The sequence below is a fragment of the Podarcis pityusensis genome, assembly GCF_964106645.2.
Source record: "Podarcis pityusensis genome assembly, chromosome: 4".
Classification (NCBI taxonomy): Eukaryota; Metazoa; Chordata; class Lepidosauria; order Squamata; family Lacertidae; genus Podarcis; species Podarcis pityusensis.
This window is the reverse complement of record NC_138027.1, coordinates 52,216,877-52,237,203: the sequence shown is the minus strand read 5'-3', so window position 1 is coordinate 52,237,203 and position 20,327 is coordinate 52,216,877. Positions and strand designations below refer to the sequence as shown.

Sequence of the window (20,327 nt, the reverse complement as noted above, 5' to 3'; positions counted from 1 at the left end):
GGTTGTTGGCAGCAGCCAGAATATATTTTGTGCAAGAATGGAAGGCATTGCAAGGATTACAAATTTCCACATGTTATAAACACGTATGGAACATTGTGATAGAGGGAAAAGATAACACATAATTTGAATGTTTCCAAGGGATTGGTAACTCCAGAATGTTTCCATGCCATGTGTTGGGACTTCATTTCTTACACTGTTACAAAGAGCCTCTTGGACTCCATGGCTTTACCAATGCATGAAATGTGGCATTCCTCAGCATTCGTGGCTGTTTTATATATAATTGTGTTTCACCATTTTGGTTTTGTATTGACTGAGAAAAATTGCCTGTAGTCTCTGTCCTCCCTTGTTAGGTTGTGTTGTATGGTGTGTGAATATATGTGTCAGAGAAAAAATAAGATCCCAAAGTGGACTAAGGCCTGATTTATACAAGATGGCTGCCACCGGTGAAGCTCTTACCTATGTAATCACTCCATCATGTGTAAATGCATTCAGAAGTACTGGTTTATTTGTGTGTAACTTTAGCACCCCAGTAATTAGCTGGGCTGATTAACCTTACTTTATTTGTTCTTGCCACCAGCCAACCCACCCACCCACCCAACCCTTTCCTTTCCCTTCCCCATGTTATCTGGCTTGTGCATAGAGCCTGAAGATAGCAATTTCTCTTATTTGTGGTTGAGCATAAAGGATGTAAGAAGCCATGTTAGAGTAATTTTGCTGTTTCTTACATTCTCCAAACTGCGGTGCAAGTATGAGCTGCTGTCTAGAAGGCCAAGGGCATTTCCCCCTGGTGAACTGGATTTGCAGGTCCCTGCACAAAAAAGACAGTTCCCATTCATTGCACACTGCAGTGCTACCAGGCATTTTGTGGTATTGCTTTCTGTGATCTTTCTGTTGCATGTGCATTCTTCTTTGTGCATCTGGATCCCTTCCTTCTGCCTTTCATGTTGGCATCTCTTTGTGTGAGTGGCAGACAAGGAGCTTTGATCCTGCCACAGGACTATAACTTTGTTATAGTTTTTCTGCAAACTGCTTTCCTAATCCCTGGGCAATGGGAAGCTCTCGTGTCTATTCATTGGCCATGTGCTTATGCATCATGTGTGGGAGGACTGTGTAGACTGGGTTCCGTGATGTTGTCATGGTGTGTGATGTGCTGATCGGTGGCTTCCGTGTATGTGGGGGTGTCATAATTAAACATCATCATGATTAATAGTTGCAATGCTGTTGCGAGGGACTCTGTGGGAATGGTGGTTGTTGTTAAGTCAGTGTCCCCCCCCCCTTGCTACTATTGTGGCTTTGTTCTTGTTGCTGGGCGGGTATGTGAACCTGATGCCTGTGTCAGCTCTTACATTGTGGTAGCCATCCTAACTAGGCCATAGGATAGAGCTACACATCTCTTCCTTGAAATTAACCAAACTGAAAAATAATGTCCCACTGAAATGAAGCATAATGGATTTTTATAGTCTTGTAGAAATTTAGTGCAGGAGAACAGTATCCAGCAAGTTCTCAAAACAAAACGTTGAAAACATGAACATGCCTCTCCCCCCCACATGCACACAGAAAATTGCAAATACTGCAAACTGGGAGAGCTCATGTTACAACCAGCGTCCAAGACTGTGAACCGCCCTGAGGTCTATGGCTATAGGGCAGTATACTACTACTACTACTACTACTAATAGGTGTAAAGCGATGACATGCATAGGAATTGTGAATGCATTGAGTTTCAGCATGTCTGTACAGTCTGATAGAACTGGGTTTTCTAAAGATCATAGTGTGCAGAGTTCTGCTGTCAACACTCACCTGCCCACTAGTGGTGGAAATGAACTTGAGTAGCAGCCGCCATGCTGAAAAGTAGTTGGGAAAATGACTGCAAATGTCCTTTTAAAAGTTATTTCATTTCATTAAGGAGAGGACAAGAGTAGCTGTGGAGTACTGTATTTGCTTCTACATATTCCAGTTAAAATTGCCCAAACCACATGGTAGCAGTACTTGCAACATAGAGGTAGTGTAAATACAAGAATAAAATCAGTCATGGTGTTGAGCTGTGGCTTCCTTTTCCTGCTTCCAGTTCTGCTCTTGGCACCTCCAGTGAATTATGCCTTGTGCTTTTACTATAAGGCCATCTGCTCCCCTTTTGCGCACACTGCATTCTGATGAGACTGGAAAGGTGTGTTTAAAATGCTGGTTATGAAGTCTGACAAGTTCCTGATGTTAAAGAGAGCTTGTGTTCTCTTCACTGTCTAAAAGTTTGTCTAAAATACAATAGTCAGACTGGAAATGCCTGTGCATGTCTGAGACTTCGCTCAGGCATAAATGTTTATAAAATACTTAATAGCAGTATTGGTCTTAAAAGAGAAACACAGAAAGAAAGAAAGAAAGAAAGAAAGAAAGAAAGAAAGAAAGAAAGAAAGAGATGAAACTGCAACAGAGACTTACACTGGTCAACAACAAATTTTTGTCTGCATTTTTTCAGCTGATTTAGGACTAATCTGATGCGCTGAATCCAAAAATCACATTGGTTTTGCTCAATCCGGTCAAGTTTTTGAGCAATGGCCACATGTCGTTTTTACGTTTTTGTTCACATGTACGCTTGTGTGGAGCATTTTAGAAGAAGTTGGTGGGGGTAAAATGCCTTGTCAAATAATTGTTTTGATTGGAAATGATTATTTTAATGACAAGAAGTATTCAGGTCCGATAGTTCTGGGTGATTATGTCGAAAAGGGATCAGTTTGAAGTCATAAAACCTCGAAATCTTCCATAAATTTGTGCAGCAAAGCATAAAGTTGGGGGATCAAAACTAAGTTAATGGGGCAGCCACCCCACGAAGTATCCTGATCTTCAATCAGCACGTCGTCCTGTAGCTCATTGTGATGAAATTCCAGTGCCTATCTTCGGAAAACTTCCTGACATTAGTGACGAAGATGCCTCCAGTGTTGAAGGACATGAAGAAGAAGAAGTGGTTCTTGAAGATGATGCTCCACATCCATTTTCCCAAAAGGAGTTGAATGATCTAGTTCGCGACCTCAGCTTGTCAAAGGACTCTGCCGAACTGTTGGCATCCAGATTGAAGGAAAAAAACCTCCTCTCTGACAGTGCTCGCATCAGCTTCTTCCGCAACAGGCATCAAGAGTACCTCCGTTTTTTCTCGGAAGAGAAGGACTTGGTGTACTGTGCAGATATTGCGCAGCTTCTGCTCAAGCTTGGAGTGCCACAGTACGAACCCAAAGATTGGAGACTGTTCATTGACAGCAGCAAGTGATCACTGAAATGTGTTCTGCTACACAACGGCAACCAGTTTGCCTCTATACCCCTGGCTCACTCGAGTACACTGAAGGAGAACTATGAAGCGGTGAAGTATGTGCTGGAGAAAATTGGTTATGATCAGCATAAGTGGTTTATTTGTGTTGTCCTGAAGATGGTGAACTTTTTGTTGGGACAACAGTCTGGCTTCACCACATACCCATGTTTTCTGTGCATGTGGGATAGTAGGGACCGTGCTCAGCATTACACGAAGAAGGGCTGGCCTGTGCGGGAGGAATTGGTGCCTTGCAAAGAAAGGAACGTCATCAACGACCCTCTGGTGGACAGAGACAGAATACTCTTCCCACCGCTGCACATCAAGCTTGGCTTAATCAAGCAGTTCACCAAGGCTCTGGACAAGGATGGTGACTGCTTTACTTACTTGTGCCAGGCTTTTCCAGGATTGACCATGGAGAAGTTGAAAGCTGGCATCTTTGACGGTCCTCAGATCCGTCAGCTCATCAGAGATCCAGAGTTCAGAAACTCAATGAACGAAGTGGAACTGGAAGCGTGGAAGGCATTTGTTCTGGTAGTGAAGAACTTTCTGGGCAACAATAAGGCCAGAAACTACGCAGAACTTGTCAACAACATGCTGACTGCTTTCAGAAACCTGGGCTGCAACATGAGCGTCAAGATGCACTACCTATTTTCACATATGGACCGGTTTCCTGAGAACCTGGGTTCAATGAGTGACGAGCAGGGGGAGAGATTCCATCAGGACATGAAAGAGATGGAGACCAGGTATCAGGGTCGCTGGGACGCAGTCATGATGGCTGACTACTGTTGGACTCTGAAGAGAGACCTCCGTGCTGCTGAGCATTCCAGGAGTTCCAAGAAACAGAAGTTCAAGCCCTGAAGTTTGAAAAATGGTGAAGCAACATGCAGTTTATGTGTACTTACCTTTATCAATGCCCACCATTCAGTTTACAGAAAACCTGACCTGATGGAGAGAAACGGATGCCATTTCCTGATTCAGCAGTGCAAAAATACCCTAAATCAGTTGTAGAAATCTAGACAACATTCAAAAAGTAAAAAATTGTTGCCCAGTGTTATCTATGAATACCCACAGTCAATTTGCATTTTGTTTGAACTTCACCTAAATTTGTGCATTGTACAATTAACTGAGACTCAGTTCAGATAAGGCTGAGGACTGTTAATGGGCAGTTTCCTAGACCGGGTGGATGAGAGGTTTTTTGCTCTTGATAGGTTATAGTCCCTCTGCAGGAGCGGGTATGCAGCTTGGGGCCAATTCTGGAACCACTGTTGCAGCTTGAGGCCTTGGTGGCGCAGAGTGCCTACCATCAGCTTCAACTGGTGGCCCAGCTTTGCCCTTATCTACACAGGGATAGCCTAATGTCTGTTGTCTGTGCTCTGGTTAGGTTGTCTGTGCTCTGCTCCAGGTTAGATTACTGTAATGCAGTTCAGGAACTTTAGCTTGTGCAGAATTCAGTGGCCAGGATGCTCACTGGGGCAAGATGATTTGAACATATAACACCAATTCTGGCTTGACTGCAGTAGCTGCCAGTTAGTTTCTGGACCTAGTGCTGGTTTTGACCTATGTAGCCTTAAGCAGCTCAGGATCTCAATACCTCAAGGATTGCCTTTCCCCATATGAACCTACCTAGACCCTTCAACCATCATCTGAGGCCCTTGTTCATGTGCTTCCTCCACAAGAGGTCTGGAGGGTGGCAACATGAGAGAGGACCTTTTCTGCAGTGGCTCCCCACTTGGGGTAGGCTCTCCCCAGGGAGGCTCGCCTGTTGCCTTCCTTACATATCTTCAGACACCAGAAAAAAGCATTCCTCTTCTCTCAGGCCCTTTGGCTAATTAAAGAAAGCCTTTTAAACTGTATGTGTGTGTGGGGGGGGGGGTATTTTCTTTGTTTGTTGTTATGGTATGCATTTTTGTGTTTTTATCTTTCCAACTCTTTAAAGGATTAAACATCTATGAACATAGTGGGTATTTTTTTTCCTTAGTAAAGATGTGTAGGATTTTGTGAACATTTTAAAATGGGTTCTTAGGGTAGTGGTTTTGTTTACTTTTATCCAGTGCTATGTTAGCTTTCAAAGGTATCTGGAGTAAAAATTGGTTGCTTAGCAACCTGCTTCAGTTACAAGTGTTGGTGAATGGGTCACTGATTAGCTGCATCTGACTACGTGGGCTCTGGACCACAAGAGCTTATGCTACAATAAATTTGTAAGTTGCCATAAAACTCTTCATTGGCCATTGTATACAATCAATATCTATAAATGCAGGACATTCTATGTTCCAATAACCAAAATATCTGAAAATTTTGGTGACTGAATTTATGGCAGTTGTAGATAAACATACAATACACCTTATTTTTTTTATCTGTATGCCTGTTTAAGAGTATCTGAAACAGAATTATGTTCGTTTCTGTAGATCTGGTCCTCTTTGAAACTCTTAATCATTCACTTAGTTGTGAATTAAATTACCAATTGTTCTATGCACAGTGAAAGGTCAGAATTGATGGGACCTGGATCCCAGCCTTTGGAGGGCCACAGGTTTCCCATCCTTGCCATTTTGGATATGAAAACTTGAACAGACTGTTGTATGTCCCTCCCCCCTGCAACCACCTCATCCTAATAAACTTAGATACAACCTGTAACTGTAAAACATCTAGCAGAGTCTTATTTGAACGACTGCTAACTTTTCCCATACTCCATTTTCTGACTGGGACCTAAATCCAGATTCCATTTATGGCTCCAACTTCAGCCAGTTCATCTCTCCATCTCCTACCCTACACCCCCAAGTTTTGTTTACCACCCAGCCTGATGAACTCAAAAATCTGCACAATAGTTTATAACATTTGATTGGCCTAAATTGTCCTGGTGCCCTGATGTGGATTTTGGATTTTTTCTTATGAGTCAACATTGCTATCTGTGCTTTTTTGCAATTTGAAGAAAAAAATGGTTGAAAATGTGGGATGCTGCTCTCAGGCTAAAGGCTTTAAGATTCTCTTGCGTGAGCAAGAGGCAAGAGCAGGGATAGGCAACCTAAGGCCCGGGGGCCGCATGTGGCCCCAATTGCCTTCTCAGTCCAGTCTGCGGACTGTCCAGGAATCAGCATGTTTTTACGTAAGTAGAATATGTCCTTTTATTTAAAATGCATCTCTGGGTTATTTGTGATTAACACCTGTGATTATCTCTGCTAGTTAATTTTACATTGCTTTATCTTCCCTCTTTCTGTGAGCAGTTGGAGAGCTCTCTGAAGGTTATTTGCTGTGAATTCATGGCTTTTCTTGCCCTTACTACAGGAAGCTTATGACGTCTGAATTCTGAAGTGCTTTGCACTGTATGTTTTGTTGTGCTGGTGCCTTCTCTTCTGATTGGCTTCAGGGAGTTGGAAGATAGCACTGTGACATGTTACTCGATAAAGTACATGGTCGCTGCACAACAACAACAACAAGGACTTTATTTGCGTAGCCAACAGGCCATCGCATCAAAGGACAAACACCGACAAAAATACATTACAAATATAGTTACCGTATAATCTTATGGCCTATTAAAACCCTAGGTAAAAGCTGGATTATCATTCATCAATGACCCTCTGTCCCATGGGCGGCGGCCTTTTCTCTGGTAGATTGTTCCAGGTCGGTTAAGTAAATAGACCAGCCAAATTGAAAGAATATAAATACAAATGGTCAGGACAGGGAGAAAGATAATAATAACTAGATGCAGATAAATTAATAATCTCAGTACCTAAAACTTAGCAGAGATAATAAAATACTAATAATAAAACATAAGGATAATAATGATAAGATCCTAGGCGAGGAATCCGGGTGATGACACTGATGTCATTCAGATAGCAGCTCTCAGTCTCATTGCTCTCTCGAAAAATTTAGCAACCTTCTCTGTTGTCGAGCTGTTCTGGTTGGCTAGGAGTGAGAACAATTTGGCTTCACAAGAGCGGCCCGGGGTGGCAGATAGGAGTGGCGTGATGGTCTCGTCCCTGAGATCTTTATATAGGGAACAAGATAGGAGAACGTGTGACACAGTCTCTACGTAGCCAGCTCCACAGGGGCAGAGCCAGTTCTCGTATGAAATTTTTTGATATCTACCTTCAAGAACAGCTGAGGGTAACATATTTAGTCTGGCCAATGTAAAGACCCGCCTGAGTTTTGGAATGGTTAAGGTAGACAAATAAGGTGCCCGAAAATCAAAGTGGGAGGGGGGCAGATAAGCGTACCAAGCACTAAATTTCTTAATATAAGCCAGATTATTCTGCTGCTCAATATCCTTCATGCGCTGGTCGATAATGGTTTTTGCCTTGGGGAGACCCATTTTCAGGAGATGCTGTGCTTGGAGGCCACATGTAAGTAGTTTTTGATGCACTAGTTTGGACATGGTCGCTGCTTTACAGCTTTTGAATTGCAGTGCTCCTGTATAACTTGCTTTTGTATTTTCAAGGTGGAATTAGGCACATGAGCAAGGCTTTTATAATGGATGTTTCCACCTATTGAGAAGCGATGTAAATGCTCCAGAAGGTTGAGCACTCTAGAGCAGGAACAGCCTAACCTTCCCTTTTATCCATTTTTGAGATCTCCTTGAACTACTAATAGTTGGAGAGTTGAAGCCTTACCTCCCAGTTGTCTTGATGATGGAAATCTTTATTGCCTTGCTCTAATGTTTGGGATTATGCAGGTCTGCTACAGAATGACTTTACTGACACTAGCAAGATTTATTCTTAGAGAAGGAATTGTCAGCTGATGTGTCACTGGACTCACATGGGGTGCTGCTCAGCCTTCTGCACTTACAGCTTCCTCCCTCCCTTACTTTGGGCTTCTCAAAACAACTTGTAGAGAAGGAAAAACAGCAACAAGCCGTGCAGGTGAGAACAAGAACCCCCCTATGACTGACATGGCCTGATCTTGCTTGGTCTTACTTCCCGAGCAGGTGGGAAGGAGACTGCACAAACTGGACTGCAGCCACAGTTGAAGTACTATATTCTCTCCTCCCCCTGTTTCAGGTGGGAGTGGGAAAGGAGATAAAGGACTAGCACATTGGTTTGTCAGCAGGTTGCTGCAGGGAATAATAATAATAATAATAATAATAATAATAATAATAATAATAATTTATTTATACTCCACCCATCTGGCTGGGTTTCCCCAGCCACTCTGGGCAGCTTCCAACAAAATATTAAAATACAATAGTGCGTCAAACATTAAAAGCTTCCCTAAACAGGGCTGCCTTCAGATGTCTTCTAAAAGTCTGGTAGTTGTTTTTTTCTTTGACATCTGGTGGGAGGGTGGGGGCCACTACTGAGAAGGCCCTCTGCCTGGTTCCCTGTAACACGGGCAAAGGTTCATGGGCTGTGTCACCCTCCTTTCATATGTGGAATAGCAGTAGATACAAAGACCGAAACACAGACATATTGTCTGACTTGCCACATACAGGCTCTACTGTATTGGTGCAGAGAGGCAGTGACTTTGCCTGTCTTCACGGATAGCTTTTGCTCCTAAGCTACTTGGTTTGGCAAGAAGATATATAGCAAAGTACATCTTTGTCCTTCTCCCACTCTAAATTGGAGACTCAGACTGTCAAAGACTGTTTAGAAGAGGTTTGGGGAGGGGTGTTGGTTTGGTAGGGAAGATGTAGAGCAGCTGTGCTGGCCGAGGCAGATGGGGGATGTAGTTAAAAACATCCAGGGAGCACAAGGTTGGGGGAAGCTGATGTAGAGGCATATGATACGCAAGTCATGAAAAGCTGCTTTAGAAAATAGAAAGACGCAAAGCCACGTGATGCAGCTTTTGTTTTGTTGCTTTACTGAGGATAAATCTTTGCATCAAAATGTTGGAAGTACCTTTTTCTATTGACAATTCCTTCCCCCACTCCAAAAAAGTGTGCAGTCTGTCATGAGAAAAGCATCTTCCCTGCAGTTTCCATGGTAAGCACTCCCCCATAATTTAGTCACAGACGCAGGAGGTTATATAAAAGAAGCCAATTTCTGGATCTTACCTAGTGAGGCTGCATTTGTTAGCAGCATACGTAATTTGAGCATCCTTACAACAAACATCACTGGTGGAATCAAAATACCTACAAGCTGTTAAAGACAACATGTTAGTTGTGTACCTTTCTTAGCATCTCTATTCCTTTTAGTATTCTACTTGCTATTAGGCTCACCATTTTATTAAGGTTAATAAACCGACTTTATAGAACAAGGAAGTTGCAGGGGTCAGAGCTGTGGTATGCTGTAGATCTGCGTGAAAGAAAATAACAGGATTTGTTGGGAGTTTATATTGGAGGTGTATATATAAAGCAAAGCATATTCTACCCCTGTATTAAAGAAAAGAGAATTCACTTTTGACTGTCTGGTGAAGAACTCGGGTACCTTGACATGCCAGCAGAGCAGATACTAATAAAAGATATTTCCTTGCCTATTTCCCAATTTGTCACTTGCCTGGAGGTGAGTAGCAGAAGTTCTGCAGGGAAGTAGCTGGGTGAAAAATTGGCTGCCTGCCTATCTCCTCTTTCTCTCTCCCCGTTCCCCAGTGACTTGTACAACCTGTGACCCATCAAGCTGAGCAAATCATACCAGCTACACTTGTGGTCTGTCAGGCTGTGACAATTCATATGTTTTTGCAGTCCCAGGCAAGCAGTAAAACCAGGACACATAAGTATTTTATGGGTCATCATCTGCAAGATCTGCACAGTTTGCGTCCTACCAAACTTAGCATAGCTTCTCCCTCTGTGCAATTCCAGGTTGGGACTAGTAGCATACTGCTGTGCTACATAGAGAAAATTGCCTATTGTTCTGAGGCCACTGTAAATAAAACAGACTTTTTAAAAAAATGGAGTCTGTTGATATTTGCTTTTTCATTATCTCCCTTTCCCCCCTCTCTTTTCTCATCATCCAAATCATTTTGACTAAAGATAGTTCTTGAAAGACTGTTTGCTCCTTCTAGGTTTATGCAAGAAAATTAAAAGTATGAGAACAGTTTACAAGTTTCAGCAAGTCTTGGTGTACAATATTGGCTTATGAAAGGGAAAAGGCGGAGAAGGCTCCTCCACCAAGATCAGCTATCTGGTGATTACGGTAGATATTTGTCAGTTGAGCAAATAGCCCAGATACCGTGTCACCAAATATATTTGGTAGTACAGTAGTTGGATACTTCCTGGATACTGTTTTTTTTTAAAAAAAAATGTTTTTCAGAACACTTTTCTTATTTATCTATTTGTCTGAAGCTTAACATTAGTGACCGTTTTATATCCATGAGGGGAGAGTTACTTAGAGTATAGCAATCTACCAATTTAAGCTAAGTTTGGTAGTCTGCCAAAATTTATCTTTGGACAAGATCATGCCTCTCCCATCTGAATAGTGTAGGAAGTGAAGGTCTTGTCTCTGACATTACTAAGCTTTGGAGGCCACTTGAAGTGCACCAAGAGTTCATGTTTTCTGATCGTTCCTGACGCCAAGAGAAACTGCAGCAATGAGTGGTATCCAAGCTTTCTAAGGTTTGAAGAAGCAGTGAAGCTCTACTCTATGGTTGTGCTGAGTCTGAGTTGCTTTGAAATCTTCTTTAAAAACACCTTTGGATGGTTTGAAGATGTACCTTGAGAATAAGTCCCATTGGAAAAATTCATTGGCTGCATTTTGATCAAAGCATGGATGCCATGTTTCAGATTTTCCTTCAAGTCAGATTGGCCGGTGATCCTGGTTTTTTGTGTTTGTTTGTGCATGTGTTTTTTTCCTGTCCCTGCAATGTTTGTTAGTTATACTTTGCCTTTGCAGTGGGAGGCAGTAATGCTTCTGAGTACTGGTTGCTGGAAGCTGCAGGAGTGGGGAGTGCCGTTGTGCTCATGTCCTACTTGTAAGCTTCCCGTGGGCATCTGATTGGCCACTGTGAGAACAGGATGCTGGACTAGATGAGCCACTGGCTTGATCCGGCAGAGCTGTTCTTATGTGGTTTGAATAATCAGGAGCTGCTCGCTATACAGACTTTCCAGCTGTCTCTCTACTCATGGAACTATTTGTGTAAGCAGATATTTGTGTGTGTGTTTGTGTGCGTGTGTGGGAGCTGATGGATGGGTGGCTCTGTTTTGCAGCAGGGAGGTGGTATGCCTGGCATTTTAATCTCTTAGACTGTATTTTGAACTGTCAGGATCAATGCAACTGAGGTTCTCCTATGTAAATAGCACTTCAGCTGAGCCAAATGCTTTATTTGGACATATTTATTATGTATTTATTTCAACAATTCATACATCGCTTAACACTGTAGTCTTTAAGTGGTGTACAATAAAGTTTCAAAAGATATAATAAAATAGGCTAAAATAAACTGTAAAATCAGAAAAATTTGTAATTACAATTCCTGCTGGAAGAAAAAGGTATTCACCTAGTGCTGGAAATTCAACAGGGAGGGAGCCTGTCTATCTCAGCTGGGTGGGAATTCTCTGGAATGGGGCCCACAATACTGAGCAACATAGCTCCTGCTTGATACAAGCTCTGTCTTTTTGCCCTGGGGACCACTATCAGTAACTGTTCCCTAGACCTTGGTGATTGGTATATAAGGAATCAGGTGTCCTTAATGCATTCTAGACCCAAGTTGTTAAGGGCATTGTAAATTAATACAAGAAACTGGAACTTGGCCCAGTAGCATATGGGCAGCGAATGCAAGCTCTTAAGCAACAGAGTAACATGCTGGTGGTAGTCTGTCCCTGCCAACAGTCTAGCAGCAGCCTTTGACACCAGCTGGAACTTCCAGACTAGACCCAAGGGTAGCCCCGCATATAGCACATTTCAGCAATCCATTCTTGAGGTTCTCAATGCAAGAATTGCCATGGCCAGACTATAACGGGGTGTAGGGGTAAACAAATTTTACCCGGAATGACCAATTTGTGACCCAGTATCAGTGTTCAACCAACAACAATTTTTGTGCAGCTGCCAGGTTAGGGGAAGGCTTTGGACGGGCAAAACAACCTGATTCTTTGGTCGGCGGATGCCAGCTGGCTCTTTTAATGGGTGAATGCTTATGCCACCTGGGTGCTGTGAAATTGAAAGGAGAAGGCTCCCTGAGCCTTGTTTTCTTCCATGCAGGTGCAATAATGTAATGGCTGGTTTCCTTAACACCAGCTGCTTCATAATTGGCTAGCATGTGGCAATTCCTGATAGGTCATATCTGTTGTCTATTCAGCTCCAGTGCCTGGGGTAGGACAGGTGGAATGTATTCTGTCTTGCCCCACAAGCAACTTAAAGCCTGTCCTGAATTGGATAACACAGTTCTTGACATCCAGATACATAGGTGCAGTGAGAAGTTGCCATTCTTCTTAGGAGTGCTTAATCGATCGAGGGCTTGTATATTGATAACTATTTGCCGCTAGGTAACCCTATGCAAAAAGAGGAGGAGGAAAAAAACAGGCAGCAACATGCAGGATCTTTAGAACAAGCTCTTATTTTCTTTGGAGCTATGACTTTTTCTTTTCTGAAAGTATTGTCAGATTGATAGCATGTGGGTCCTCTGCTCTCCAGGGAGAGCTTCCGAGTTGCTACAAGTGAGTGGACTTTTCAAGCCCTGCTGACTAAGAAGTTGTTAATAAAAGCTGCCAGTAAGAAACTCCATATTGCAGCAATTAATCACCCATTCCTAATTTTTTCACGTGCAGTTGAACAAGTGACCCTTGCGAGAAAGTGAAGGTTCGTACCTCTCTTCTTGAGCAACTACAGTACTAGGAAGGCATTGTAGCCAGTATTTGTGGAGTAAATGGTTTAGTAGGTTGTTTTCAGTTCTACTCCACATGCACTTGTCCTTTTATAGAGAATAAATGATCCCTTCTATAAATATAAAACTGTATGCTAAAAATTCATTTGGGGGAGGGTAAATGTACCCCTCTTCCCCCATATAGATGTTTATATCTTAATCTAGGTCATATCAGCACAGAAGTCTCTATGCTGTTAGGCAACCGTTCAGCGGTTTTCTGTAAAATTTCCTAATGAACTCTCATTGAGCCCTAACATAAAAGCAGTTGTCTTTGACTCTCTGGCTTCTCTATGCAGGAGTTTAAGGGGCTCCAACTACCCAGGGAACAAGACATTTATAGAGGCTTCTGTTCTTCCCTTGTAGCATTTACACCCCATTTGTACAGTTTTGTCATCTGCAATCTGTACAAATTAATGTGAATCCGAACAATCTGAGATTTTCTGTTTTATAGTTGGCTAGATATTCATTTTTTAAGTCTTACTTTCTGATGTGTAGAGTCATAACAGGTTTCCTTGGAAAATTTCTGGAAGGTGAATGAAGAGACAGGCTAATTTATGGTCTGGGTGGAAAGAGTCAAGTCAGTCATTATTTCTGGAATATGAAATGCATAATGCATGGCCGATGTACTGCAGTCATAAAATCATTAGGGCCCTGAGCAAGGCATGGGTCAGTATCCACAATGGATCATTTTGTAGGGTTTCATTAATGCCTTTCAAAGGTAGGTTTGCTTCTCAGTCAGTCTTTGAATTTTGTTTAATGTAGGTCATAATTATTTGCATAATATTTTACAAATACCCCAACATATCTTCCAGCTTTTTACAGGGGAAAATGGGTAGATATCTTCTGCTCACTAATAATGTAGTGAACATGCCAAATAGAAAAGCCATTTTCATTGCGTGGTATTTGTACCTACCCTCCAATTTTAAAAAAAGCAATAAAAATGCAGTAATAAATAACTCCATCATTTTGTTTGAACAGAAAAAAGTTTGTTAGTACAGAAAAACAAAAAAGAAACATACCAGAGAGTACTATAATAAATGAAATTTATTTGTTGTGCTGGTGAAAAATACACCTATATGTATGTTTTAACAACTTTGTTCACTTACCTACTTCCTTCCATATTTCTTATCATGTGATGCTTCATACATTGGAATCAAATTCTATTGTTTTGGAGATGGTTTGTGAGTTGCTACCACTGATCTAACTTTTTCAAGTGTGATCTCTGTTAACTTTCCCAATAGAATAACCATGGTGTTTAATTATAGTTTGCGTTTTGCAATCAGTCTTTTCAATCTAGGCATTTCTTTCAATCCTACAAGTCCACCAGAGATGTTTAAATCTTGCATGGTCCTGGCCACCCCTCCAAAGAATTTTTGAGATGTTCCTATTGTAGTACATAAAAGAAAGTACACTTTTGCAATTGATGCCACACGTGCATACTTTATTTTACAGTGGTACCTTGGTTGTCAAACTTAATCTGTTCAGGGAGTCCAGAGTCGACTCCCAGAACCATTCGAGTGCTTCCTGCACTCAATCGGAAGCCACATCAGCTGCGTCATACATTTGGCTTCCAAAGAACGTTTGAAAACTAGAACACTTACTTCTGAGTTTTTGGCATTTGGGAGTCAAAATGTACGTGTACAAAGGTGTTTGACAACCAAGGTATGACTGTGTATTTATTTATTTAATATTAAATCTACTACCCTTCATCCAAGGACCACAGGACTGTTTACAATATAAAAATACAAAATACATAACATAATAAACAAAATAATAACCCTTTGAGGAACATTCCAAAAAAGGTGGCATACACTTCAATTGTGTCTATTTACCAGGGACTGTATCTGTTTTCTCATACTGGTTCTTCATAGAGCAAATCACTCCTAAGTTTGCCTTTTGAAGATACCCAGTTTAAATTTTGTTAGTGTTGTCGTTGCTTGTGTTCCATCTCATCATTATCTCACAAGTAAAATTAGTAGTTCCTAAAATAGCCTTTTTGGAACATTACACTTAATACATGTCTATGTAGTTGTGGCATCTAGCGCTTAAGCAAGTTTGGCACAATAACATTGACTAGCTCTCCTCCATTAAGTCCCATCAATTTTTGTGAAATAGTTGAGAATATGCCTGTATCTGTCCTAAAGAAGTAAATTCAGCCTTGTTGCAGATGCCACATTGTTGCAGATGCCACGTTTTGATAGAACCAACTAGAAAAATTATTTGTATGTATTATATAGGGGAGGGCAGTGCTTTTTTTTCTAAAACAATGTTTAGGGGAACCCTCATTTTCCTGTTCATATTGCAATACTGCCCCTCGATGAGGTCAAACTTAGATTCACAAGATGTTTAGGGGTATGCATAACCCTGTGTCCCCCCAGAAAAAAAGCACTGGAGGAGGGTTGTATCACCTATGTGTTAAGTACACTCATTGGTCTATTTTTGCAACGCCATTTTACCTGTATAAAGAATGGACAGACCTTCTTTTGAATGTTCAGGTTTCAAGCTAGTTGAAGAAGAATTTCTTGAAAAGTGTACTTTAGTCCAGCATTACAATACTAGAGCACATGAGTTGTTGTTTTCTTTTCTTTTGAAATTATTCCCAAGGAACAAGATGTCTTAAGTATGTGTCTTTTTTCTTGGAGTGGATACTGTTTTGATGATTTAATTACTGTGTGACCAGAACTTATTAAATATGCAGGTTGGCACATGCTGTGCATTGATGGCTTTTGTGTAATTTTGTTTTCCAGGGTTAAAGCTGTGAAGTGAAGAAATGATTCCTGCATTTCCTATTTCCCAGGCTTGTACGTATAATACTTCCCTATTCTCATTGTTTACATAGATCCAGGATAAATGAAAGCTCTTTTAAAGTTTAAGGTGCTTGTTAAGACTGGATAATTCTTTGTCTGCGTCCACAGATGCATTCCATTGGGTGATCTTGCCAATGAGGTGTGGGATTAAGAATAAAAATACTGTAGTGAGATAAATGAATATTTCAGCAGTATACACATATGAGTCATGAGAACTTTAGAAAGGATTAACCACCTAAGGAGCAAATATTAAAATGAGAAATGGTGGTCCTGTTAGCTCTGGAGAAAAGAAATGGAATTTGGGCTGCATCTAGATTAATTGTACATTAGGTTTTAGTAACCGATTGCCCAAAATAGTCTAAGATCTCCTAATGTGACATACTCTTCTTTTCATGAACTTCTTTAGTGATGCTCAGTCTTGACTGAAAATAACAAGCTTAGGTTGTTAGAGAAGATCTATAATCAGGAGCTTGCAAAAAAAAAGAAAAAAGAAAAAAGAGAAAAAGAGAATTTTTTGGAATTTCCCCCTAAAATAAAATGCACATTTTCTGTTCCAGGGTGATGTTTTCCCACAGAAATGATTCAAGAGTCACCCATTGAATGAACCACTCTTTTAAACTTGGGACCCTAACATGTTCTAGCTACTTGTCATGTGCTTCCCATGTGTTTGTAGTGGGGGCCCCTGTGTAAGGGAGATAGGACATTCACCATTTGTTTCCTTTTCTCTCTCCTGCAATAACCTTCATCTTTCTGCAGGCCAGGGATGCCCATGAGTTCCTCAGTCCTTCCTTTATCAGGAAATCTCCTGCCCCATGCCTTTCATCCCAAAGAAAGGTAGAGCTGGCTTCTGTATAGGTATAACAGAATATAGGTATAACTGATGGCCTTACAACTTGCATGTCCTGACTGGAGTTCCTGGGCAGGGGCCTCCCAAGTTCCTGTAGGTCTTTACCTGTTGGACCACATTCACCAGCAGAGTTGTGACCTCTTCTCCTTGATCCACCTTAACTGCCCTCTTAGCACTGTCTTAGAGCATACCTATGCATGTGGGGCTTCTAAGACTTTGTAAGGGCAATAAATGTCAAGGTCTGGTATTGTATTGAGTAAAAGAAGCAATGAGTACTTTGATGGCTGGATTCTGTGTATTTTATTAAACCCCGGTATCTGTAGTAATAGGTCTCCTAACCCCCTGTGTTCAAATAAAGATTAGTGACTAGTTGACCAGAAGGTAGAAGCATTACTGCATATATAACTTGAAAATTAAGATAACAATTGGATTAGTTCAGTTATTGTCTCCATCTCACCTTAACAGTGAGGGCTTACTCCAACATTTGAGCTGATAAGCAGTTTTAAACACTTACAATAAACTTGAGAGAATTGAGAGAAAAGAACACTTCCAAATGACAAGCAGTCCAAGTAATGTGATAATAAATACAGTATCCTTTTCTAGTGCCATATATATATATTCTGTTCACAGTAAGGACCTCAAATGACATCCCTCTACATATGGAATAAGGGCTGGTAAACTTAATCAAAAAAGATATTGGGTTTTATCCGACCAAGTTATATTCAGAGTAGATCTGTGGACCTAATTTAGTCATGTCCATTAATTTCAATGGATCTACACTAATGTTGATAATAACCCTTTGTCATGAAAACATTTTGTATATCATTAGCTGCTTCTTTCCTCTCTTCCTCTTTTCATGTGCCATTGGATGTGTGTTCAAAGCTTGGAGTCTTTGACCAGTGCACAGAATTATATTATATGTTCCCTTTGAAATCTGCTCAGATCCTTTCACCTATTACTTAGATCTTGATCAGAAACGGTGATTCGTCAATTATTATTTTTTATGAGTAAGGCTTATACTTGGACACGAATTGATCTATTTTGTTTTAACGGGTATTTAGATACTAGGGGAATCCCTGTTATCAAAAGTGAAATGTATGTTACTCTTGTCCTGTGTCCTTAATATTAAGGGGTAGAGAAACTGATCAAGTAAGAATCTTCACCGCAGTTGTGATGGTTGCAAGAACTCATTTCAAAATATCTAATTGAAGCTATTGACGAGGCCTCTGGGGTTGGGTGCTATCAACTACAGATACATTTGCTAGTTCAGGGTGGTCCAACGCATCGCCTAAGGGCTGCATGTGGCCCCTTGATGGTGGCCTTCTCAAAGCCAGGTAAGCAAAGTGCTGGGCTTTGAGAAGGAGATGTGAGGGTTCTGAGAGGGTCCTAGAGTTCTCCCTCTTCCTTCCCAGCTTTGGAAAGGAGATGGGAAGGCTCTAAGACCCTCCCAGAGTCTCCTTCCCAAAGCATGGCGCCTTGCTTAGCCAGCTTTGTGAAGGCAGTGCGAGGGCTGGTGTGTGTGTGTGTATGTGTGTGTGTGTTTGTGTGTGTGTGTCAAATTTTCACCTTGTTCCCCCCGCCTGTGCAACACGACAGTCAGCGGCCCACAGGTATGAAAAGTTGGGCTGTCCTGTGCTTGTTATTTGTGTCTGTCTAATCAATATCTTTGGATACTTATTATGGTCTGATTTTCCCTCTTTAAAACCAAGAGAGCTTATGAACTTAATAAAAATTGCCACGTTGAGTCATACCAAAGCTCCAAATATGAGCATATGTCAGAGTATACAACTGGAGGCAAGATAGTATTAAATGCTACAAGTTGTTTCATCTTCACACCCACACACCTTTCTTCAATCTTCATACGATAGAGATTTCTGTGTTTCTGTGGTTTGAATTTCTAACAAAACATACATAAAACATGTTAAATTCTACTAGGTAACAGTTATATAATGCAACCAAGGAGAAATACAAAAGTGTTATATGATTCTTTCATCCCCAATAGCTTAATGCATAATTAAATCTTCTTCATTGTTGGCCATAAGGGAACTATTCTTTTAATTACTGCATGTATCTTAGGCCATTAAAGGCATTCACCCAGAAAAAAATCGCTTGACAGTTTTCTAAAATTTGATATGCATACTTTCTTAGTGTTCCGCTTCCCTTAGATACGGCACTGTCCAAAGGGAAGCCTTCTGAGGAGCAATTGGAACTTTACCCTCTTGGTTTGGCAGACGGCAGTGACTTTTCCAAACTACACATTATAATAGCATCAATAGGCTTCACTGTGAACAAATGTGAAATGGTTGGGTTTATTTTTTTGCATGAATAAATTGTAATGAAGGAATAGCACACAATTCTTGAATTAAAATGTACAAAGGAGAGTTGCTGCTGTTGCAGCCATGTAACGAATAACATCTGTATGTAGTGTAACATGATAATTTTAAAATGGCTAAAACAATACATTTTCTGAAGCTCCTAAAATCCTGCAAACTTGATCCACCAGCTACTAAGAGGAAAGGTTAGATAGTTTTTTTAATAGCTGAGTAGATCACTCATTGGTCTTGAATGCTTTTAGACAAGTTGCTTTTTCTTTTCTTCATTTTACCTTCAAAAAAGTGCAGAAAGTATAGGTTTGAGAAGAAGCTTAATGCTTGCAGGTTTCAGCAGATGTGGCCTGATTAAATGCCCGAGATAATATGTTAAATCCATGCGCAACCTTCATAAGAAGCTAGAAGTTCAACAGGTCTTCATGCTTCAAAACATTTTGAGAAATTCTTGCCATCTTCATTGTCTTTTTTATGTCAAAACTACTTTGGCCTTTCTTTTCCCCTTCCAAAAAATGCACTTTGGGGATTAAATACTTCAAAATTGTTTTCTAAAGGTGTAACCTAATTTGTTTATGAGACCTGAAAAAAGTTGTAGGGGTGTTAGTTTTGTATAGTGGTACCTCTAGTTGCAGACTTAATCTGTTTTGGAGTGTCATTCGTGCCCCGAAAAGTCCGCAACTAGAGCGCCTCTTCTGCACATGCGCACAGCGCGATCAAGTGCTTCTGCACGTGTGAGAAGCACGCAGATTGGTTCTGCGCATGCGGCAAACCCAGAAGTAAACACTTCCGGATTTGCCGCGCTCGTAAGCTGAAAGTCTGTAACAAGAGCGGAACGCAACACGAGGTATGACTGTACCTGGTTAATTTTACTTAGCTGTACATGTGAAATGTTTCAGTGGAACTGAGACAAAGTCATTCAATATGTTACCTTTTTAACAGGACATTCTGCCTCTCAGCCTTGTTCCTATATCTGTAAAATTTATAACCAGAATAATCTGGACAGGAGTTATGGTTGAATGAGGAGGATTGTGGAGCATATTTCCTCAGAATAAAGGTCTACTGAGATCAGTAGGGCTTATTCCTATGTGTGGATAAGTCCCATGCACACTTACATGAAAGCAAGTCCCATTGAATGCAATGGGGATTCCTTTTAAGTAGAGTTACAATGTGAGAGATAAAATGAAATTCAACACCTGCTCGTCCCTTCCCTGAATGAAGCATATAGGAGTCCTCGATTGGTGAAGGACTTCTTTCTTGTCCCGGAAAAGATGGTCAGTTACATACAGTGCTTACCTCCACCTTCTTGCTAGATTATGAGTTCTAAGGTCAGGGCG

General features: G+C 41.0%; 1 protein-coding gene across 6 annotated transcripts in view; it reads left to right on the top strand.

Moving 5' to 3' along the window:
- TIAM1 (TIAM Rac1 associated GEF 1) overlaps positions 1-20,327 on the top strand; it is a 193,557-nt gene that overhangs the window by 24,775 nt on the left and 148,455 nt on the right. For all 6 annotated transcript variants that reach the window (XM_081003520.1, XM_081003526.1, XM_081003525.1 and 3 more), the window contains one exon: positions 15,760-15,813. The gene's annotated coding sequence lies outside the window, so the exon portion shown is untranslated. Of the gene's footprint in view, positions 1-15,759; positions 15,814-20,327 lie in introns of those variants that run through there.